This window comes from Desmodus rotundus, chromosome 12 (genome assembly GCF_022682495.2).
Source record: "Desmodus rotundus isolate HL8 chromosome 12, HLdesRot8A.1, whole genome shotgun sequence".
NCBI lineage: Eukaryota > Metazoa > Chordata > Mammalia > Chiroptera > Phyllostomidae > Desmodus > Desmodus rotundus.
This window is the reverse complement of record NC_071398.1, coordinates 97,823,253-97,848,610: the sequence shown is the minus strand read 5'-3', so window position 1 is coordinate 97,848,610 and position 25,358 is coordinate 97,823,253. Positions and strand designations below refer to the sequence as shown.

The window sequence follows — 25,358 nt, the reverse complement described above, 5'->3', positions numbered from 1 at the left end:
AAACATAATCTCTTGGTCAAAGTTATAGACATTTTTAAAGCTCTGCCACATTTTTACCCTATTGTCTCTAGAAAGATCTGGCTATTACATGCTCATAATTAGACTTAATTCTATGTGCAAATCTAAAACTTTGTATTTTTTTTAATTTAAGAAGAGATAGGAAAATATTTTTATACTGGAAAATACTTTTCCCTACCCATCCAGCTATAAAATTTTATAAAGGAAATTTTTATTTTATTCTTCACACACAGCAAAAGATCTCTTTGAGCATGATTCAAAATATATTAAATTTCATCCATAAAGACCTTTTATTCCTGGCAACATGTTTGAGTTTATTATATCAAAGAGGGGGTTCCCATGAAATTCATGTTACAATCTTAAATGCTCCAATAATTGCTGGAGTAGAGACCTGGTGAGCAAAGACGAATAACTAGAGAAGTACTCAGAATTTTGAACATAGTGTGACATTTCCAACACATTTGGGGGGCATGACAGTGCTCACGCACCTCCTGTTGCCACCCCCTGGAAAGCTCCACCCGATCGAGTGTTTAATAAGAGTCAGGATGGGGCTTGGATCAGTTCATGTGCAGGGTCTGCACTTTGGAATGACAGGACCAAACACTGTGTGGCTACCCCTTTAAAAACCTACAAGAATTGGGGGTGGCCTAAGGCACCTCAACCAGGGAGGCTGACTTCAAATTACCAGACACGTCTATTATGAAGTGTTGAAAGGAGAAAGAAAAACAAATAATAAAGTTACAAAATAAAGTTTATTTTATCAAAATTAAAACTGCTTCCTTCTCTCCACTTCAGAGCAGCCTTGAGATGGAGCAGTCCGAGGGCTACATTGCTACAATCCCTTAGCAGTTAGTTCCACAGCAGGAGGTGCCTGCTACAGACAAAATTATAGGGTTGGGAATGTTCGCAATTCAGGGACCCGATTGGCGGACTATTCCTCAGGGCTCTTGAATCAAATATTTATACATCCAAATGGGAGCAAAGAAAGGAAAATGGTTCATAAAGAGAGTCCCAGAGCATGTATTATTGAAATAACAGATGGAATATTATATTTTTGAAACATTCTTTCTATAAAGAAGTCTTTTGAAGTGTGTTTTGGTAGGATAAGCTGAGCCAAAAGTGTTGGAGAGAGAGAAAAAAAAAAGGTTTTATTTTCAAATGTTTGGTGTCAGCAGTGTACAAAGTTAGCACTTCCCCCAAAAAGGCACGTCTCAAAGTGCACTGTGGGACAATATGTTTGCAAAGGCTCTACTTTACATAAACATCCCAGGGAAAGTCATTCAGAAAACACTTGCTCATTGCTGCTCAGTTTAGGCCAAGTCTCCCAAACCTTGACCTCTGAAATCTTTGCAGAGGGGGTATGGCCTCTCCCCACTGACTTTTCATGTTTCCTAAACTGATTGAAACCTAAGCTAACACTCAGGGTATTGCCTCACAAAAGCTACTGGCCACCTCCTACATGCTGAGATTTGGGTAACAAGCAGATCGAGACTGTAGATTTTATGCCACATGGGCAATATTGCTGGGTCATCTAGTCCGGGTTTGAAAAATAAAAATGGAAGCATGCAATATAAGACAAAAAGCAGGAAAGCAGGCAGAAGGCCAAATGAAAAATATATCACACTTGCTTTATTTTCCTTTACATGGGAGCCTGAACCCATGACAGGATCAATAGTTCAGAATGATTCTGTTGTTTTTCCAGGCAAAAGACACCATTACTAGGCAATCAGTTAAAGTGCTCCAGAGTCAGTCCAATTTCTCCATCATTTAGCTCTCAGGACCTGGTTCTGCGTCTGCTATACGATGATGTGATTTATTGTATGGCAACTGTCAGTTGCTCTGGCCAAGGAAAGAGAATTCACAGGAACACAATGATTTTGACCTTGTATCCAAACGTGATCTCGATCCATGACGGGGATCTGAATATAATTCCTGGTTGATCTGTTCTTATGAGGAACAGAAGGAAGAGCATCTCGGGAGAAGGGGTAATGCTCATGATGCAATAAAATAAAGGAAGTTCATTCCTGTTGAAGTCCAGGCTGTTGATATTTGTTGATCGGGTGATGTAAGTACGGGTAAGAATTTTAGGGCTTGATTTTTTGTACAGGCCCTGGGAATCAAACAATAGCCTGCTGGCAAAGGGTTAAAAGCCAGTAACCTATGGCTTCTGAAAAATCAGAGTGCGTAACCTGATAGTAATCTCTGCCCAAAAAAGAAAAATGAGAAAAAAAAAAGAGATGGCAACTTATTTCCACCCACCTGTGGGGCCACCTCAGAGCAAAGCAAGAGAATGCTTGAGTAATGGCTCCTTGGGCGACAGCATCTGCTCGGGGAGTTGACTCAGAGAGCCTCAGAAGCTCAGGGCTCCAGCCAGCAGCAGAAAGGACTCTTGGCAGCGCTGCTTCCTGCACCTCTTTTGATCATAGAGCTCAAGCTTGGAAAGGTTTTCACCAGTCTTGTGGTTTCCTGGTCGTGCGTCAGTACATTCTGGCTGAAACACTTCACTTCCTTTGGGCCAGCCCCTCCACCAATGGCTCCCGGCTCCATGGTTCGGTCTCTCCAGCTTTGAACTAGACTCCAAGGACACTGCTGGCTGCAGCAAGAACCTTGAACAGAGGCCCGCAGCTGGGATGCTAGCCCTCCACTCCTTGCAACGGGAATCCTAAGTGGGGAAAAAAAAATAGGTTTAATAGAATCACACCAAAAGTCCACTGAAGCATCGAAGCGTAGAATATTATGTGTGGTTCCCACACAATCTCTCTTAAATGACAGTTGGCAATAGCATCACCAGGGCAACTGGTTAAAATACAGAGGTTCCCAGTCCAGTCTCAGTCCTTCTAAGCCAGAATATCTGAGTGGAGACTGAGAGTCTGTGTTTTTAAGAATAGCTCTCACAATTCTGACATACAGTCACTGTCTAGTATAACATACCCAATTTCATAAATTAGGAAACTCGGGCCTGGAAAAACTGAGGAACTTTGCTAAGGCAACCAACAGGTCCTAACCATGAGATGTTCTTGTGTGCTCTGACCCCATACGTCTCTCCAAACAGGACTCATTCTGCGTACACAGGGCCCCTTTGAAATCCCACTACCCTCAGCTCAGATAGTATTAGAAAAATGTGTAAACTCAGAAGAGCTATCAGAAAAGACAGCACGTTTGCTCATCCATTTTTGACGAGCAGGTTTACATCGCTGGCCCTGAGACACTGGCAGTTTGGATAGCTCCCGTATACGCAAAAAGGAATTCCTTAGACACTTTAGTGAGTGATAATTACATACAGTCATTCCCAGATTTCAGGGTTATTTACACAACAAGGCATCTGACAGGTGATGTGGGAGGAGTGGAGCAGCGTGGTGTAGGAAGGGCTGAGCAGAAGACCAAAGAACTTCCCAATGAAAATGGATGACTGTCCTCTTGAAACCGAAGAGTATTAGAAACATTAAGTCCTATAATGGGTCAGAACCATCCTAAGCTGGAAATCGCACCAGGAATAATATATGCTTTTATCATTCACATGTCTTTACAGACCAGAGTTTACAGTGTGCCAGGAGTCCTAGACTATCTCAGAGAAGTCATAATCCCATATGATTAAGTACCTAGTGGTAAATGAACGGAAGAAATTTTTTACAGAGCGCAAGAATAAAATTGTGGTTGCTAATGCAACTTTTGGAGTCAGATATATATGAATCAAAATCCCGGCTCTACCATGACTAGCTGTGTGGCCTTGAGGAAGTTATTTAACTTCTTTGAGTTTTAATTTCCTCATCTACAAAGTGAAGCCTGACAGGGCTCTTTGGAATATTAAAGCACGGCAGGGAGGAGGGAGTTGGCGAGGGGGTGCTGAAGTTATTGAAGAAAACAAAAGGCAAAGGGAAGATGCAGGTACCAAGGTGATCCAAGGAGAACACACCTAGACTAATAACAGAGCAGCATGCGAAAAATATTTGCATGATAATTAACCCAAAATCTCAAGCTAGTTTTTGTTGCCATTCTGCAGAGTCCTGTGCCCATAGGCAAACTCCACCCAACCCTAGAAGCGTGCACAGATTGTTAAACATAGCTAGAATGCATGCACTGGCTCAGCTTCACGAAATTCAGGATTGATTTTTACCTGTGGGTTTACTCTTGTGCCCAGTGTTTAGTTGTGAAATGAACTAATGCATTGGTGGGATCTAATAAGGGCCCAGAGCCTTGCTATTCCAACACGGGAGGAGGCCAGTGAACATGTGATGAATATATAAGTACCTCTGTGTCTTCTGGGTGATGTCTATACTATGTGCAGTGTGCTGATTCTGTGAGCCATGACAGCCACGGGATGAGGAAAGTTGCCCTGTTATGTTACCAAAATGCCTTCAACTCTGTATTGATACCAATGAAAATGGGGAACAATTGCCTAGAGAGAAGTTCTGATATTAGTGACCCTGTGCCCAGAGTAGAAGGTATTACTGTCTCAAAGATGATATGTCAAGAAAGCCAAAAGTTTGCCCTGAATGTTTTTAAAAATATGGCTACAATGTAATAGAGACATACCGGGTAGGTATTAAAAGTAGAGAGCAACTTAATCAACCATCCTTGTATTAGATTTGAAGTTCAAAGCCATTACATTTTAGAAAGAAAGGAAGGAGGGCTGTAGGGAAGGAAGGAGGGAGGAAGGGAGGAAAGAAGAGAGAAGGAAAGAAGGGGGTAGAGGGGAAGGAAGAAGGAAGAAAAGAAGGGAGGGAAGTAAAATCAACAAAGAGAGCATAGGATCATATTCTTAAACAAAATTGTAAGTAAGCTGAAACCTGAAGTTATTTTCTAGCTTATTTTGTCTTAAAAGACCCTTAGCATAACAAGTCTAGGAAGTGACTATAAAGCGAGTCAAACTGTCACGAAGAACAAGAGCAGCTCCCACTTCCCTGCTCTCTTCAGTGTGCCCAGAGCCTTGGTCGCTGGGAGGGACATGCATGCTGGTGTTATGGGCTCAAGCCTGGGGTCAGAGTGGTGACATTCGCACCTTACTAGTTCTGTGATTTCAAGCAAGCCAGTTATCCAGACAGAGCCTATCATTTTTGCTTTTCTGCAAAAAGGAATTAAGAATACACACCCCGCAGGAGTTCTGTAAAGTTTGATCCAGAATCCCGTACACTCTCAAGGCTCAACAAATGATGACTACCTACCATTTTCATCATCATCACAGTTCATATTACTGAGATGTTGAAATATCTCAGATTTATTATTTTAAAATGTGTTGTATGATTCGGTCTGAAAAATGGAGCTGGGTAATGCATTCATTGCTGGGCCGCCTGGGAGCCATATCGGAACACTCTGGTCCCCTGCAGCAGTAGGGATGGTTATACTTAGCTTTTGTGTAGCCTAATGCTCACAAACAGCATGCAACTTTTGCTATCCTTTGCAATCGACCTTTTGGCTACACAGAATAAATTTTACCTTTTGCTGATGGAGCAATGAGAGCAAAGAAAAATAAAATACTTGGCCTTGGATCATAAGATGAGCCATAATTATCATAATTCCCTAAATCCCAATCCCGGGTTCAGCCAAACAAACTAGGGTTTCCATGAGGTTTAACATTGAGTCAACCCTGGAGACATCTGGGACAATTTTAAAACAATCCAAGTATACTTTGTGTTTCTTATTTTGTACAAAAGAGTGAACCGAAACTGAGGAATGGGGAATGCAAAGCAGTGTCGTGAAGGAAGTAAGGAGTTTTTTAGGTTCTGCTGTAAAAACAAAGTTGATTTGATTCATGAGCTATAGGAAGATTATTCTGCCAACAGAGAACTACAGAGTGAGGTCAGTTTCAGAGAAAAATGATTAACGTAGTCTGTGTGGTTACTAAGGAGGTTGCGTGGAAACCTAAAAATTTTAAATAAAATGAGAAATACTGAGTCAGATTCTGAGAGGTCATCAAATAGAAGAGAAAGAACATATAAGTAGGAATAAAGAACCCTGGCTCTGTCCATCAGTAATTAAACTGCTTTATGGAAATCACATAAATTATTCAAATGAAGATCTCTAATTTACCCCTATAGAATGGTTACCAGGACACAATAAAAGTGTCTATTTAAAGAGTGTTTTAAAAACCTCTTCCACTCAAAAAAAAAAAAAAAAAAAAAAAAAGCCTGTTGAAAATGTAGCCCTAAGTCCCATTCTTTTTACTCACAAATAGATGTTTCTTAACCAGGTATCAGATATTATAAAGGCTTCAAAGACCTGCCAACAAAACATGGATTCCCTTGTAGGAAAATTTAGTAAGAGGGTAGAACATAAAATGATATAATTATATAAAGATAAATCAAAACATAATTTGATAAAATACTAAAAGATTTCTATAAAAGACTGCTATAGAAATTCATTCATGTTGATGAGAAACTGCTGAAAGCTGGCATAGTCAAGGAAAACAAAATAAAAGGAGGTTAAATTTGAGATCAGACGTGAAGGATATAAGTTGTTAAAATGGAAGTGTGGGGTTTTTATACTATGTTAAAGAGTCAGAAATTTACTTTATGGATACGGAGGAGTATCTAAAAATATTTACATAGAAAAAATCTTTAGGAAGACTTATTTTGCGAAGTTAGTTTGGAAGTAAAGTATAATCAAAGAGACTCATAATACATTTGTAATAGTTCAAAAATCAAATACAATGATGGTCATGAGAATTAAAATGAAACAAAATTTGTAAGAGATAATTTGGGAAATTTCTTGAAAAAATCTATAAAATCTGACAATTGATTAGACAGAGAAACTAAAGGTCTGATAAAAATTAGGCAAGCGTGACTGTGGTTTTAAGCCTAAATTTAGAAAAACGTGCTACCATACACTGATCTAGGAAATCAAAAGGAGAATGGTTTGGTAACTTTTGAGGAAAAAAAAATTCAGTATAGTGATTAGGGAGTGGTAACAGCTCTAGAAATTAGTACTGGCAGGTGTGCTCAGAGATGTCACAAAAATCAAGGGTTCACTAGAGAAAATCAGAAACCAGGAACCAAAAAATTGGGGGACATATGTGGCAAATCCCAATTGTCCATAAATATGTTATCTACCTTGCAGATAAGGCAACATTCATGATCACATCAACAGCGGGTCTTCACATGACTTTAGGAAAATAAATAGCAATTTGCTATATATTACTAAAACCCAGGTGCCCTAATGTTGTTCAGCATGTATGTGGGATATGTCAACAGAATACCTTTTGTTATAGTACATTCCAAGAATGATGACTTATTATCCTAATAGCTGATAATGGTCTCCCAAAGATGTCTGTATCCTAATCCTTGGAACCTATGAATATGTTACCCTGTATGGCAAAAGGGACTATGCAGAGGTAATAAATTTAAGAATCTTGAGATGGGGAGATTATCCTGGATTATCGGTTGGTTCCAATATAATCACAAGGTCCTTTTTTGGGTCGGGTTTGGGCTTAGGGGTGGGAAGGAGAATCAGAGTTAGAAATAGATTTGAAGATGTTATGCTTCTGGCTTTGAAGATGGAGAAAGTGGCCATGAGCCAAGGAATGCAGGCAACTTCTAAAAGCTGGGAAGGGCAAAGAAACACATTCTCCCCTAGAGCTTTTAAAAGGAATGCAGGCCTGTCAACACATTGATATTAGCCCAGTCAGACTCTGCTGAACTTCTGAACTGCAAAACTGTAAGACAATGAATTAGTGCCTTTAAAGCCACTAGGTTAGTGGGAACTTGTTACAGAAGCAATAGGAAACTCATACAATAATATTACATATATTTTCTGCATAATACATGCTCATTGTAGAAAATTTAGGAACTATTAAAAGATTTTGTTAATACTAACAAGCAAAATAGAGACAGACTCATAGATAGAGCAGTATGACAGCTAAGAGTGGGGAGGTGGTGAGGTTAGAGGTTGGAGGGATTGACCAAAAAGGAAAAAGGACTCATGGACATGTACAACAGTGTGGTGATTGCGGGTGAAGGGAGGTATAAGGGGATTAAATGGTAATGGAAAAAAATGCAATAATTTTTTTTAAAGTTTAAAAAAATAAAAATTTTATTAAAAGATAAAGAACAAAGTATTTTTCTGACCATGACAGAACACCTGGTACCTGACTTGCCTTCCTGTCATAAACAACTAGAAAACTGGACAAAATATAAGAAATATATGAAGAAAAAAAAAAACCTTTCAAACACAGTAGTATATTCTCTATAAGATGTGAAGAAAATTAGATGATCTCTACAACCCATCAGTTTTCTTCCTGAAAACACTTTTGAGGCTACATTTGAATTCCAATCATCCAGAATGGAGAGACTTTTTTGAAAGCATGGAGTAGAGACTCAAAAAAGACACCTTAGGTGTAGGACTAAACAAACTCTAAAGGAGAGGCAACTTTAGACTGACACTAAGAAAGCATTTGTTTTCTGGTCAAATGGCAATGTAGGTAAACATGGTACTCAAATCCTTCCACAGCCACATCAAAATTACAACTAAACTACAGAACAACCACCACTCAGAACTTCCTGAAAAATAACTGAACAGAAGTCCTATAACTAAGGATATAAAGAAGAAGGCACATCGAAATAGGTGGGAGGGGTGGAGACACAGAATGGGCTGGCCCCACACCCATATGTGGCAGATAAAAATCAGGAGAAATATCTCAGTTACTCAGTTACCCTTGCTCCTACTCAGGAGCAAGGGAGCCCAGCCCAACACCAGAGACCCCAGCCCAGGGTCACAGTGCCTGGAAGAGAAGTCCTCATAACTTCTGGCTATAAAAACCAGCAGGGATTGTGGCTGAGGGAGATGCAGGGCTGTTGAAACCCTAGGTGGTTCCTTATTCAGACTCACTAGCACTGAGTTCTAGTGCTGGGGCAGCAGCTCAAAAGGCACCAGGGACCTAAAGGGAGAAACTGAATTGGCTGGCATCAGAGAAAGCTGGAGGGGCAGCTTTCTCCCAGACAGAAGTGCTAGCAGAGGCCATTGTTCCTTTTCTGAGTCCTCCCGTCACAGAGTCAGCAGATGAGAGTCATATCTGAATTTCCCTCAGCCTAGTTATCACTGTTAGCCCTGCCCTGGTGATTCCCTGAGAACCCTCCTACCCAACTTATCTGCCCAGCCCAAGCTACTTCTAGTGGCTTTTCCTTGCAAATAGCCTGTCTTGGCTTATGCTTCAAATTTCCCTAAAATATCTCAAATAAGCAGGATTTTACTAAAATCTCTCAAACAAGCAGCATCTGGCTTCAGGGTGCCCCATACTTCCCACTAAGGAGCCCCAGGCCCAGCACTAGCAGCAGCCAGCCTCCATTCACAGCTAGGCCTCTCCTGGGTGCCTCCAGCCCACACAAGGAGCAGTCATTGCAAATGACTCTATTTCATGCCATGTGGCCTTGCACAGGGCACAGGTGGTTGCTGACCTTGATCTGCATCTCCTGAAAGGCCCCAGAGCCAGAGCACCTGGTGGACAGCTTCAGACCATGTTGAAGCACCACCCAACCTCCTCCACAAGGGACACACTCTAAGGGTGGTCTCAGCAGGCACCAGAGCCCCACTGAAGTAAGTCCTGTTCTGTGGGGTCGGCCCCTGCAGAGCTGATCCTCCACAGTGTGGTTGCTGCCACTCCTGGAAGCTGATGGGTCCAGGGATTAATCCCTTCTATTGAGGCACCAACAGCAATCAAGTCTCAACTACAACAGGAGGGTGTACACAACCCCCAAAGGGGTTGTACCTGGAGTGCCCAACTTGGGTGATCAGGGAAGCTGCGCCACTGGAGCCTATGGACACCTACTACGTAAGGCCACTCTATCAAGTCTGAGAGAGGTAGCAGCTCTACCTAATACATAGAAACAAACACAGGGAGTCAGTCAAAATGAGGAGACAAGGAAACTAGTCCTAAATTAAAGAAGAGAACAAAACTCCAGAAAAAGAACTAAACAAAATGGAGACAAGCAATCTATCTGATGCAGAGTTCAAAACACTGGTTATAAGGATGCTCAATAAACTTAGGGGAAGAGTAAATTAACTTAATGAGAACAATAAAAAGATAAGAAACATAAAAGTGGGGATAAAAAACATAAAAAAGAACCAGTAAGAAGTGTAGAATACATGAACTGAAATAAAGACTACACTACAGGGAATCAACAGTGGAGTAGGTGAAGTAAAGGATCAAATCTGAGATTTGAAAGGTAAGGAAGCAGAAAACACCCAATCAGAACAGCAAAAAGAAAAAAGAATCCAAAAAATGAAGATAGCCTAAGGAGCCTCTCAGTCAACTCCAAGCACATCAACATTCACATCATGGGGCGCCAGGAGAACAGAGAAAGGGATCAGGAAATTGACAATCTATGTGAAAAACTAATGATGGAAAACTTCCCTAACCTGGTGATGGAAACAGACATACAAGTCCAGGAAGCACAGTCCCAAACAAGATGAACCCAAAGAGACCCACACCAAGACACATCATAATCAAAATACCAAAGGTTAAAGTCAGTGATAATCTTAAAGGCAGCAAGAGAAAAGCAGCTAGTTATCTACAAGGGAGCTCCCATAAGACTATCAGCTGATTTCTCAACAGAAACTTTGCAGGCAAAACTTTGTATGCATTCTTTGATACCATTTTCTCTAATTGTACCACTTATAATCAATTTATCGTGTCATCAGTAATTATTTATAGACATCAAATAGCTTAATGAACCCATCTTTATTATTTTACAAAAATTATCTTAGAGATTAATTTTCAAGTTTTAATTTTTATCAATAATATCCCAACAATATTCTCTGCACTTAAAGTTTTGTCCATATTTGTATCATTTCTTTAGGAAATATTTCTAGAAAAACAGTATTAGGTTAGGTTAAAGGATAGAAAAAGAAGATATTTGTATGTCATTCCTATTTTTCTGGAAATTGCCTTGTAAGAATTCTACTAAAAACTTAGCCACGTTGACAAACCTGGCCTGTGATACATTTTTTTTATTAATTTGCTTCTTAGGAATTGGGGAAGACCTCAAGGAACAGTTAACAAAAAATGGTTGCAAAATGCCCACGAAAGGTCAGTGCTGCTGCTGGCAGAGTCTTTGCTTGCGGAGTCCTATAAGGATTCATCTGTGGACATGAGTGGTAGGGGCTCAAGTGGTGCTGAATTTACCACTGGTTCCTTATGATCACTCCCCTTATTTTTCCAGGTGTCTCTCAGATGTCTCCTTATCAAAGAGCCCTTCCCTAGCCTCCCTTTGTAATTTAAAGATCCTCAGCCTCCCCAAAACAAACATACATACACACATGCCCCAATTACTCCTTATTTCCCTTAGCCTGGTATATATTATTCTTCACTGCACTTATCATAATCTGCCTTCTGCTACACACACTATCTTCACCCCCTGGGAGAAAGTGAGCTCCATGAGAGCAGGGCTTTTGTTTTGTTCACTGTTGTATCCCTATTACCTGGGATACGGCAAGCAGTAGGTGAGTGACTGCCTCCGAGGAGGCCCTCAACTATTTGTTAAATGCAAGCTTGAGTGATTGGGGATTGAGGAACTTTAAGTTCCTGACAGAAAATCCTGGAGGAAAGAAAAAATAATGCAAGGTTGGGTACTGTGTTTGTGAAGAGAAAACCAAACCAAAACAAAGCAAACAACTCTTGGGGAAGAATGAAAATATCTGCTGGGATGGTTAAGTCGTTAGCTCAAAGTTATGTTTAAACTGTTTGCTCTGACTTCCAGCCAGGAAGCGTAGGTAAACACACTGTGTCTCCTTGCACAACCAAAAGGACAACAACAATTGAAAAACAAAAAGCAACCAGAACTGACAGAAAATCGAACTGTATGGAAGTCCAACAACCAAGGAGATAAAGAAGAAACATTCATCCAGACCGGTAGGAGGGGCAGAGACGGGCAGCCCAGACAGAGAGGACTGGTGGCAAGACGGTGGCTGGCGGACCCAGCAAGGTGGTGGATTGTGGAGCTGGGTGGGCAAAGCTGCAGTTGGCCAGCAAGGCAGCAGCTGGTGGACCAGGTGAAAGACCACACAACACAGAGTTCCAGCCGAGGGGAAACAAAGCCTCAAACCTCTGATTGAAAACACCTGTGGAGGCTGAGGTGGCAGTGGGAGAAACTCCCAGCCTCACATGAGAGTTCGTTGGAGAGACCCACAGGGGCCTAGAACGTACATGAACCTACCCACCTGGGGAAGTAGCGGTCCAGTTTGATTGTGGGTAAAGGAGGGAGTGGCTGAAATCCATCAGAGTGGAGCAAGTGCCATTGCTCCTTCTCAGACCCCTCCCCCACATACAGCATCACAGTGCAGCAACCAGCGTTACCCCGCCCTGGTGAACACATAAGGCTCCGCCCATTTATGTAACAGCCTTGCCAAGACCAAAAAAAAAAAAAAAAAAGGCCCAAATGACAGAACACTTCAAAGCTCCAGAAAAAATACAACTAAGCCACGAAGAGATAGCTAACCTATCAGATGCACAGTTCAAAACACTGGTAATCAGGAAGCTCACAGAATTGGTTGAATTTGGTTGCAAATTAGATGAAAAAATGAAGGCTATGCTAAGAGAAACAGAGGAAAATGTACAGGGAACCAATAGTGATGCGAAGGAAACTGGGACTCAGATCAACAGTGTGGACCAGAAGGAAGAAAGAAACATCCAACCAGAAAAGAATGAAGAAACAAGGATTCAAAAAAACGAGGAGAGGCTTAGGAACCTCCAGGACATCTTTAAATGTTCCAACATCCGAATCATAGGGGTGCCAGAAGGAGAAGAGGAAGAACAAAAAATTGAAAACTTATTTGAGCAAATAATGAAGGAGAACTTCCCCAATCTGGCAAAGGAAATAGACTTTCAGGAAGTCCAGGAAGCTCAGAGAGTCCCAAAGAAGCTGGACCCAAGGAGGAACACACCAAGGCACATCATAATTACATTACCCAAGATAAAACAGAAGGAGAGAATCTTAGAAGCAGCAAGAGAAAAGGACACAGTTACTTACAAAGGAGTTCCCATAAGACCGTCAGCTGATTTCTCAAAAGAGACCTTACAGGCAAGAAGGGGCTGGAAAGAAGTATTCCAAGTCATGAAAGGCAAGGACCTACATTCAAGATTGTTCTATCCAGCAAAGCTTTCATTTAGAATGGAAGAGCAGATAAAGTGCTTCTCAGATAAAGTCAAGTTAAAGGAGTTCATCATCACCAAGCCCTTATTACGTGAAATGTTAAAGGGATTTATCTAAGAAAAAGAAGATAAAAAATATGAACAGTAAAAATGACAGCAAACTCACAGTTATTAACAACCATACCAAAAATAAAAACAAAAGCAAACTAAACAAACAACTAGAACAGGAACAGAACCACAGAAATGGAGATCACATGGAGGGTTATCAACAGGGAGTGGGAGGGGGAGAGAGGGAGGAAAGGTGCAGAGAATAAGTAACATAAATGGTAGGTGGAAAATAGACAGGGGGAGGGTAAGAATAGAAGCCAAAGAACTTACATGTATGACCAATGGACATGAACTATAGGAGGGGAATGTGGGAGGGAGGGTGTGTGCAGGATGGAGTGGAGTGGGGGGGGGGGAAATGGGACAAATGCAATAGCATAATGAATAAAATATGTATAAAAATAAATAAATAAATAAATAAACTGTTTGCTCTAAGTTTATGATGAAAACTCAACACCTACCTCCCATTCCCCTATACAACCTTTAGTTAAGTCTACAATGCATGAGTGGATTTGGGGGGAAATGTAAAATGGGTCAGTTGTATAGCAAGTGTGACAAGGAAATTCAGAGTGAAACAGTAAAGCACTGATAAATACATTTAAAAAAAGGTACTTCCTGATTCTTTAGTTCTTAGCCATAAAGTTGGAAACCACTTAGCATTATGAGTACACTATTTGTAACTTACACACATTTAGGTATATTTATTATATTCCTCAAAGTCACACAAAAGACAGTAGAACAGAATAAAAATGTCACTGAAGATAAAGGACTTAAGGTCTTAAAATTCATGAACCATTCAGATAGTAAGTCCATATACTCTTGAAAAACTAAACTCATTATTAATAAAGAGTATTCAACATGATAATATTTTTTATTTAAAGTTTTATATGAAGACAATTTAGTTCCTCCTTTATTCTGACTATGGAAAGCTGAGAACACCATAAAATGAGTATTTCCATGGGAAGGCATTTTCTCATCAGCATAATAATACATTTTACAGATTCCTACAGTATGGTAGTAGTAAAATGCCAGATAATAGCTTATTAATTCAAGATTTCTGTCTGATAAAAATAGTTACCATAGTTCCTTGATTCTAAGATGCCATTGGCTGTCACATGCACCATTAACTTAATAACTATGAACACAAAAATAAACAAACTTACTACATTTTAATTTTGCATATGAGATGCATTCCAACTACAGAAAAGTCAGTTATGGATGTAGTTAATGTTATCATTGAGGAAATACTGTACTTTGAAAATGGAAGATTGAATTCAGCAAGTTCATTGTTTACTGGTTTTGACATCTGTATCAAAACATGGGCTCTTTATAACTCTGTTTTCTGACCCTAAATAGAGACCATTCTCTTCTTCCCTATAAGGTGGAGGAAGGAAAGCAATGGGGAAGGGCAGATCAAATGATCTTTGAAGGATCATTCTAGCTCTAAGACTGTGGTTCTATGTTTCTTGATAATACAGTTATTGAAAGGGAGAAGATTCTAATTTGATTAATTCATGCAAACTCTTGTGTTGGTTTTCATTCTCACCTAAATCTTTACCATCGTTCTTAAAGGATTACTACCTTTGCAAACTCTGACTTTGAGGGGGCCCTTGAAGTTGTTGATTTTAGGAGCTGGTAAGTCATTCTTTCTTCATAAAATCTTCAACGACAAGCTCCAATAGCTAAAGTAGACACAGCTTCCAATGAACAGGACGGCAGCTCCACTTCTAATAAGTTAATCCAATGGTTTTTGTCATGAGCAAAACAAGAAATCATGTTTTTAATCATACTAAAAGGTCTCTGCATTTTGTTAACATCTGGAGTTCAATCACTTCTGTGCTAAAAACCGGGGAATGCTTCAGCAGGGCATAAATCTTGCCCCTCATTGTACATGCGATCCAGATGCTGGAGGAGAATTAACGTTCGTTTGTAACACATCTGGTGGCGGCAGCTTTGAGTACTCTAATAGAAAGAGTGCGGAACTAACGTGGCATTACACCTTTCCTCAGGCCAGGGGTTCTAGACTGAAGGTAAAACCCTGCAGGCGTCCCTTGGGGCTTAGCAATAAACTTCACTAATCAGCTCTGGCATTGTGTTAAGTGCAGGGTGTTTTGAATTTTCCACAGAAATTTCACAGCCCAGTAACTCTACATTCCAACTGTCTGCTTTTGACAACTCTTTAGATTTGCCACCATCTTGAAACACCAAACAAAGGAAAGGCCCAGAGTCACTGTGAGGGTTGGGCTATCCCAAAAGACGGGAGGGGGCAGATCAGGGCCAGTGTAGTACGTGACCGAGAGTGTCCTAATTGTAGAAATAAGAAGTGGCTTGGAATCTGCCATAAAGGCAGTCTGGGGGAGTTGAAAGAGCATTGAGTTTGAACTGGGACATTTGAATTTAAGTCTCACCTCTAGTCTGTGTGCAGAAGCCCAAAATTACCTGGGTTCCAGCTTCCAAATAAGATGATGGCTTCTTCTAAGGAAAGGATGAAGTCCAATTTTTTAGAATAGCATTTTAATTCACTGTGTAATATAGCCTACCTTTTCAACTTTCTTTATCCTGAACATATGTGTGGGCTTCAAACTACCACAAATATATCTCTTTTTAAAAACCCATTGCATACTTTTGTGCTTTGGAGGCTTTGTCCATGCTCTTGCTACTGGTTTTCATGCTTTGCTTCATTTCATTTGCTGACCGAGTATTTCCCACATAGCTCTAAGTCTTCTTCTCCATAAAGCATTGGTGCATGACTCCACAATAGCACTTTCCATAGAACATCATATATTGCTGATTGTTCTTGGTATACATCTCTTTGGCTAGACTGTGATCCTCCTTCATGAGAATCTGTGAGAGAAAAGGTGGTGTCTACTGGAAGCATTCAATAGTCTGAGGGATCCATTTCATGCTGTTGCAGATGGCCTCCAATTCAGTCACAGTCCTATGAGAAAATTATTTGTGATAGCCAAATGATAGGACAAGCAAATGCTACTGGACAATTGGAGGGTTTATATTAGGATGTAAAAGAACACTTAAGTAACTATGAATGTGTTTTATGAGGGCATTGTGCTTTCTTGGGGGTCAGGGTCTGAGGTCAGGGCATAAGATGCTCACGCCATGAGAGTATCTAAACAGATTAGAATCACATCTCCCCATTCACATTGTGCCTGGCTCTTGTACACATAGAGGGAAATTGTGGGTGAAGTCTTCCACCTTATTCAAAGTGTTCTTCTTTATTTTAAGTTGGTACAGATTGTAGGATGGAATTTTTATGAGTTAAATGTGCATATAACATGACTCCATGAATCATATGTTTTGAATTTGATATTTCTAACTATAAACTAGAATGCCAGAAGAAGCTACTCTCCAGTTTAGACTTGAAAATTGCCACACCACCAAATGAATCATATAGAATAAGAGAAATAAGACATGAACACTGAACAATGTTTATAATCTCATAAAAGAAAAAATGTGAACTAAAAAAGTAAGATTGACCAGGGTATTGATGTCTTAAAGAGAACGATCTCTAGCAGTGATAAGATCCTGATAACTTCACTTGGCTTTTGGACAGCATTTATGCTTTTCCTAGTACTTTTATATATTTGTCTTCCCTGCCCACCTGTAAAGTAATGCATAACATCAAGCCTAGGGAAAAAGGAAAAAATCAAAGAATGCCTATATTAATCTAAAAATAGACAGGATTCATCAGTTGTTAAATAGAAAAATTTTCTAAGTAAGCATACAAACGCTTATTGTAGAAATCAGCTTAGATTGAACAAGACATATTTAATGCAGGTTTGGTATATAAATAACTAATAGAAGACATCTTTTTATCTGTTTAAAAGAGAGGATGCGGAGAAAAGGGAACCCTTGTGCACTGTTGGTGGGAATGCAGACTGGTGAGGCCACTGTGGAAAACAATATGGAATTTCCTCAGAAAACTAAAAATGGAACTGCCCTTTGACCCAGTAATTCCGCTGCTGGGATTATACCCTAAGAACACTGAAACACCAATCCAAAAGAATCTGTGCACCCCAATGTTCATAGCAGCACAATTTACAATAGCCAAGTACTGGAAGCAACCGAAGTGCCCATCAGCAAACGAGTGGATCCAAAAACTATGGTATATTTACACAATGGAATTCTACGCAGCAGAGAGAAAGAAGGAGCTTATACCCTTTGCAACAGCATGGATGAAACTGGAGAGCATTATGCTAAGTGAAATAAGCCAGGAAGTGAGGGACAAGTACCATATGATCTCACCTTTAACTGGAACATAAGCAATAGAAGAAAAAAGCAAACACAATATAACCAGAGACATTGAAGTTAAGAACAATCTAACAATAGCCAGGGCGGGGGTGGGGGGTGGGGGCGGGGATAGTGGGAAGAGGGTATTACAGGAACTACTATAAAGGACACATGGACAAAACCAAGGGGGAGGGTGGAGAGGGGGGAGGGAGGTGGGTTCACCTGGGGTGGGGTAGAGGGATGGGGAGAAAAGGCATACAACTGTAACTGCATAACAATAAAAAAAAAAAAAAAAAAAAAAAAAAAGAGATCTGAACACCATCTTCACAGATAAAAAGAATTAACACCATTATAATGTCCATACTACCCAAAGCAACCTATAGAGTCAATGCAATTCCTATCAAGACACCAATGGCATATTTCACAGAACTAGAACAAATACTCCAAAAATTTATATGGAGCCACAAAAGTCAGAAGAATCATGATACCTGATATTAAACTATACTACAAAGCCATAGTAATTCAAACACAGCCAAATGATGGGGCAAGCTGTGTTTGGATTACTATGTGTGTTTTTATGCCAGTACCATTTTATGCCACAGTACTAGCAACAAACACACATACAGATCAATGGAACAGAACAGAGAGCCCAGAAATAAACCCACACCTTTCTAGTCACTTAATATTTGACAAGGGAGGCCAAAACATACAATGGGATAAAGGTAGTCAGTTCAATAAATGGTGTTGGGAATATTGGGCAAATACTTGCAAAAAATGAAAGTAGACCACCTTCTTACAGCACACACAAGAATAAACTCAAAATGGATTAAAGACTTAAATGTTAGACTCAAAACCAAAAAAATCCTAGAACAAAATACAGGCAGTAAAATCTCAGATGTTTCTTATGCCAATATTCTTTCTGATATATCTCCTTGGGCAAGGGAAACAAAAGAAAAAACAAACAAATGGGATGATATTAAACTAAAATGTTTTTGCAAAGCAAAAGAAATCATCAATGTTATATGCGAGATCGAGGGTTCTCGCTCTAGGAACCGAAAGACTCTGACTCTTAAGAGATTTATAGATGGTTTATTGGCCAAACAAAGTTTTTACCTGCGCAGGGGCGAACTCTCCGATGAGAGCCGCGCCAAACGCTCACAGGCTAGCTCTTTTATACAGTGAGAAGCAAGCAAGCAAGTTACAAAAGCGGGAGTTGCTGTTATCTCTGCATAGCTCTGAGCTCTGGAGGAGTTTTGCTCTGGGTTCAGGAGGAACTATCTGTCTGTCTCCTATTGATAAGCTTATTTCGGATGACAACTTGTCTCTCTTCCTTATCCATTCTAGTGACCTTCAAGAGGTTTTCTGCTTAGCAATGCTTATAATTGTCTAGCCCTTTTTCCTAGCTCTCAACAATCAACAAAATAAAAAGGAAACCCACTGAATGGGAGAAACCCACTGAATGGGAGAACATTTTCGCTGATACATCAGATAAGGGGTTAATATCCAAAACTGAAAAAGAACTTATAAAACTCAACATCAAAAAAAATCCTATTTAAAAATGGAAAAAGGACCTGAATAAACACTTCTCCAAAGAGGAGATACAGATGGCCAATAGGCATATGAAAAATGCTCAACATCACTAATCATCAAAGAAGTACAAATTAAACCACAATGAGATTATCACCTCAGATCTGTTAGAATAGCTATCATTAATAAATCAACAAACAAGTGCTGGCGAGGATGTGGAGAAAAGGAATCCTTTATGCACTGTTGGTGGGAATGCAAATTGGTGCCGCCACTGTGGAAAGCAGTATGGAGATACTAAAAAAATTAAAAATGAAACCACCTTCTGACCCAGTGATTCCACTTCTGGGAATTTATCCAAAGAAACCCAAAACACTAACTCAAAAAAATATAAGCACCCCCTATGTTCACTGCAGTGTTATTTACAATTGCCAAGATAAAGAAGCAGCCCAAGTATCCACTGGTAGATGAGTGGATTAAAAAGCTGTGGTACATTTACACAATGGAATACCACTTGACCATAAAAAAGAATGAAACCTTACCTTTGCGACAGCATGGATGGGCCCACAGAGAATTACACTAAGTGAAATAAGCCAGTCAGAGAAAGACAAGTACCAGATGATTTCACTCATATGTAAAATCTAATGAACAAAACGAACTAACAAGCAAAGTACTGACAGACTCATACAGCAGGCTGACTGATGTTGGGGACAAGTCATATTGGTGGGGGTGTGAAGGGTTTGAGCAAAAAATTAAAAAAGAAAGAAAAAATGCACGGACATGGACCACAATGTGTTTGGTGATTGCCAGGGGAGGGGAACTGGAGAGAGGTGGAGGAGGATATAGGAGGAATTAAATAAATAAACACATACATACATACATATATAAATTGGAGGATTTTTTTAAAAAATAAACCATTCATTTCAACTCTTCCAAGACATATATTTTAGGCATAACTCATATAAAACATACAGTTGGGTTTTTTGTTATTATTAAGCATAATTTTTTAAGCAGGTGAGTTGCCCACTTACATTTATGAAAGCCTATCTTTTTTGGTCTTAATTCATGACATGCTGTTTTTTATTTTTTCTATTAAAAAATTTATACTATATGATCTATTTTCTTCCCTTCTTTATTTATATGTTCTTGATTTTAAAATCTCTTAATAAAATGAGAATAATAGTAATATTTTATAATGCAAAGAAGTATACATCTCAATCATCATCTGACTTCATGAGGTACTTCTGCCAACTTTAAAAATTGATAATTCCAATGATATTTAAACTGCTCCAGGGAAAAATTTCTACTAAGGTAATGGATGAGACAAAAATGTTTATTAACACTATTTCCATTTAATCTGTCCTAAAGATATCAGCCAATACAATTCAATAAGAAAATTAAACTAGGGTATAAAAAAGGAAAGAAGGTAACATTATCATCATTTGCAGATGAAATGATTGTATATATGGAAAAAGAACAAGGAAATAATTTTTTTAAGTATTCTATTAATAAGTGAACTCTGTAAGGTGCTTGGGTAAAAAAGTAACATACAATGCCAGTTCTTATACATACAAACATACCAAATTGGATGACCTATAGGAGAAAAGGACCCATTTACAAAAGCAATAACAAGAACAAAACCTAAGAATACACTTAACCAGAAATAAGTAAGATCAATATGAAGAAAAACTTTAAATTGTCTTAAGAATCACAAAATACACACAAATCCACATACATGTACATCACACACATGCACACATACACACTTGCACATAAAGTTACAGAATATGCCTGAAAATGAATATACAAAAACTATTTAAGAACTCAGTGTTACCTCAGTTTATTTATAAATTTGGTATATTTGTTTTAGAGGGTAGGCTAATTGGCTCTAAAGATCATCCAGGAAAAGAAAGCAAGGAAAAATAGCCAGAAAAGTTTTGCAAAACTAAAGCAAGACAAGGAAACTCTTTCTATCAGGTTTTGATTTGTGCTATAAATCTAATCAGAATTAAATTTTGCTACTTGCACATGAATAAACTGGTAAGTCCATGAAAAAGAAAAGAAAATCCAGAAATAGATCTAAATACATAGGGTAATATAGTAAAAATACAGGAAAATTTCAAAATGGCATTGACAGTCTGGATTTTATAATAATTTGTGATATAAAATGTGAGTAAACACCTGAAAAAAATTGGATTCATGTCACTCACCAGAATACATTTTAAGTTAATCAAAATTTTAAGTGTAAAAAATGAAATAAAAAGGTAGAAGAAACCATGAAAACACTATTCTCTCAAGTGAGAAGTTTTTCTTAGTATAAACAAAATCCAGAAGCCCTAAAAAATTTATAAACTTGACTATATAAAAATTTTTTTAATTTATATGTGCCAAGAATCACAATAATTAAAGTCCAACGAATTGAGAGAAAATGTTTGCATAAGAAATGAAAAGCTACCACTAGACATCAGAGAGATGCAAATTAAAACCACAATGAGATACCACCTCACACTGTCAGAATGGCCATCATTAATAAATCAACAAACAAGTGCTGGCAAAGAAGTGGAGAAAAGAGAACCCTAGTGCACTGTTGGTGGGGATGCAACCACTGTGGATAATAGTATGCAATTTCCTCAAAAAACTAAGAATGAAACTGCCTTTTGAACTGGCAATTCCACTGCGGGGATTATACCCTAAGAACCCTGAAACACCAATTCAAAAGAACCTATGCACCCCAATGTTCATAGCAGCATTATTTATAATAGCCAAGTGCTGGAAACAGCCTAAGTGCCCATCAGTAACTGAGCGGATCAAAAAACTGTGGTATAGATTTCCAGTCAAGATGGAGGTGTATGTAGACAAGCTTTGCCTCCTCACGCAACCACAAAAAGAATTACAACTAAATCTCAAACAAATTAATGCTCAGAACTTTAAGAAAATCAAACTGTATGGAAGTCCGGCAATGAAGGATTTAACGAAGCCACAATCATCCAGACGCGTAAGAGGGGCGCAGACAAGAAGAGGCTGGTAGACATGGTGTGGCGAGAAGCGGTGGCGGCGACAAATGGTCACGGGCAGTCCCATTCATGTGCGGCGGATGAAATTCAGGAGGTATGCTTTGGGAATGAGCGACTCCAACCCCAGGCCAGACCACACAGCCCAGGGCTCCAGCACCAGGCAGATATATGCCCATAACTTCTGGCTGTAAAAACTAGTGGGGGTTAGGGCAGCAGAAGAAACTGCTGGATTTTCAGGAAACTTTACTGAAAAGGCCCACACAGTCTTAAAATGTATGCAAACCCACCCACTCTGGAACTCAATACCAGGGCAACAGCTGGAAGGGCATGTCACATACAGGGAGTGGGTGAAGTGACTGGAAACAGGGCAAATGCTAGACAAACCCCTAGAATCCAGGCAGCAGCACAGTCCCCTCTGAGACCTCCCCCCAGCACAGAGTCACAAAGCAGGTTAAGTGGGTTGCCTATTAATTACCTAAGCAGTTATATAGGGCTCCACCCACACAATGTACAGGTGTCTTTTACAGGGAGTCAAAACAGCTCTACCTAATAAACAGAAACAAACACAGGGAGGTTGTCAAGTTGAGGAGACAAAGAAATCTGGTCCAAATGAAAGGACAGAAGAAAACCCCAGAAAAAGGCCCTGGCTGGTGTAGCTCAGTGGATTAAGCACTGGCCTGCAAACCAAAAGGTTGCCAGTTTGATTCCCAGTCAGGGCACATGCCTGCATTGAGGGCCAGGCCCCTGGTGGGGGGCCATGCAAGAAGTAACCACACATTGGTGTTTCTCTTCCTCTCTTTCTCTCTCCCTTCCCCTCTGTCTAAAAATAAATAAAATCATTTTTAAAAAAAAAAAAAAAAAAAAAAAAAAAGAAAACCCCAGAAAAAGAAATACACGAGATGGAGATGAGCAACCTATCAGATGCAGAGTTCAAAACACTGGTGATCAGGATGCTCAAAGAACTCATTGAGTATGGTAACAACATAAAGGAATAAATGAAGGTTACACTAAGTAAAATAAAGAAAAATCTACAGGAAACCAATAGTGAAGGGAAGGAAGCCAGGATTCAAATCAATGATTTGGAACATAGGGAGGAAATAAACATTCAACCAGAACACAAAGAACAAAAAAGAATTTTTTAAAAATGAGGACAGTATAAGAAAACTCTGGGACATCTCCAAACATGCCAACATCCAGATCATAGGGATGCCAGAAGGAGAAGTGAAAGCAAGAAGTTGAAAACTTATTTGAAAAAATAATGAAAGAAAACGTCCCTAATTTGGGTGAAGGAAATAGACATACAAGTCCAGGAAGCACAGAGTCCCAAACAAGTTGGTCCCAAAGTGGCCCCCAGCAAGACACAACATAATTAAAATGCTAAAGGTTAAAGATAAAGACAGAATCTTAAAAGCAGCAAGAGAAAAGCAGAGAGTTACCTACAAAGGAGTTCCCATAAGACTATCAGCTGATGTCTCAAAAGAAACTTTGCAGGCAAGAAGGGCCTGCCAAGAAGTATTCAAAGTGATGAAAAGCAAGGAGCTACAACCTAGATTACTCTACCCAACAAAACTATCATTCAGAATTGAAGAGCAGATAAAGTGTTTCCCAGATAAGGTAAAGCTAAAGGAGTTCATCATCACCAAACCATTATTACATGAAATGTTAAAGGGATTTACTTAAGAAAAAGAAGATCAGAACTATGAACATTAAAAAGGCAACAAATTCAAAAGTATCAACAGCTGAATCTTAAAAAACAAACAAACAAAAACCTAAGCAAACAACCAGAACGGGAAAGTAATCATAGGTACGGAGATCATTCGTAGGGTGAGCAGCTGGGATGGGGAAGGGGGAGAATGAGGGAAAAGGTACAGGAATTAAGAAACATAATTGGTAGGTACAAAATAGATAGGGGGATGTTAAGAAAATGGAGAAGCCAAAGAACTTATATGCACAACACATGGACATGAACTAAGGAGAGGATTGCTGGACGCAAGGGGGTTACTGGGCAAGGGGGGCAAAGAGGGAAAAATTGGGACAACTGTAATAACATAATGAGTAAAATATACTTTAAAAAATTGTGGTACATTTACACAATATAATACTATGCAGTAGAAAGAAAAAAAGAGCTCCTACCCTTCACGACAGCATGGATGGAACTGGAGAATATTATGCTAAGTGAAATAAGCCAGGCAATGAAAGACAAATACCATATGATCTCAACTATAGGAGGAACCTAATGAAAAAAATGAACAAACAAGTAAAATAGAACCAGAAGCATGGAAACACGGAACAGACTGACACCAACCAAAGGGGAGTGGGGAGGGGAATAGGGGTGGGAAGAAGGGGAAGGGACTAGTCAAGGGAGATGTATGAATGACCCATGGACATAGACAACTGGGTGGGGATTGACTGTGGGAGTGCGGGGGGCGGGGGGGGTTGGGTGAAGGAGGGCAAAGGGGGAAAATTGGGACAACTGTAATAGAACACTAATAACATATTTAATTAAAAAATTAATGAAAAGCTAACTTCTCTAATATATAAAGAATTTCTACTAGTCAATTAGGAAAAAATAATCAACAACCCAGTAGCCTAGTAAGCAGAGACTGTAAACAGAGCACAGAAAAGGAACTACAGACAGCTCTTAAATACATAAAAAGATGATCAAGAAATGCTAAAGTACATTAAAATGGCATTTTTAAATCTAGAAGATTGGGGACATTCAGCAAGTGTGGTGACGCTGTACTAGCTGAAGTGCAGGGAAAGCAGCACTGCCGTACACAGACCGCGGCCACTGCAACCAACAAAGCCTGTCTGCAGGGCATTCCGACCACACCCTTTAAGCAGCAATTGCACATTAGGACTATATCCTACAGATTTACTTGCACAGGTGGTGAAACGACATATATACAAGGTTATTCACTGCAACCTTGTTTATTAAAGCAAAATATGGTAACCACCTAAATATCCATCACTAGAGTGCTGCTTATATAAACTGTAGTGCACAGATAGTAAATGCAGATATATGATGATCTCTGATATGATCATAAATGGAAAAAAGGATAGAGAATGTGATGCATAATACATAGACATCTGTGGAAAAATTGGGAGAGATAGAAACATAAAATATGTATCTTAATCCTGGCCACCACAGCTTACATTTCAATGGCATCAGATCAGTTAACCATTCTCCACATCCAACTTCTGTGAGACCACCATGCTTTTGATTACTACTTCTCCTCTGTGTAGAATGTCCTCCGTCCTTACTTTGGCTTGTAAACATTCAACCCATCTTTAGATAGATCCTCATGTAAATTAAACTTTCTTTTCTTTTCTTTCAGCATTACCACCTGGATTTTTTTTTTCTAATAAAAGCT

The 25,358-nt window shown here is 39.4% G+C and overlaps 1 long non-coding RNA gene across 1 annotated transcript in view; it reads right to left on the bottom strand.

Moving 5' to 3' along the window:
- The window catches only part of LOC123478397 (uncharacterized), an 81,236-nt gene that overhangs the window by 31,246 nt on the left and 24,632 nt on the right, over positions 1 to 25,358 (bottom strand). The window contains exon 2 of the long non-coding RNA XR_006653602.2: positions 2,278 to 2,680. This is a non-coding gene — a long non-coding RNA (uncharacterized lncRNA). The remainder of the gene's footprint in view (positions 1 to 2,277; positions 2,681 to 25,358) is intronic.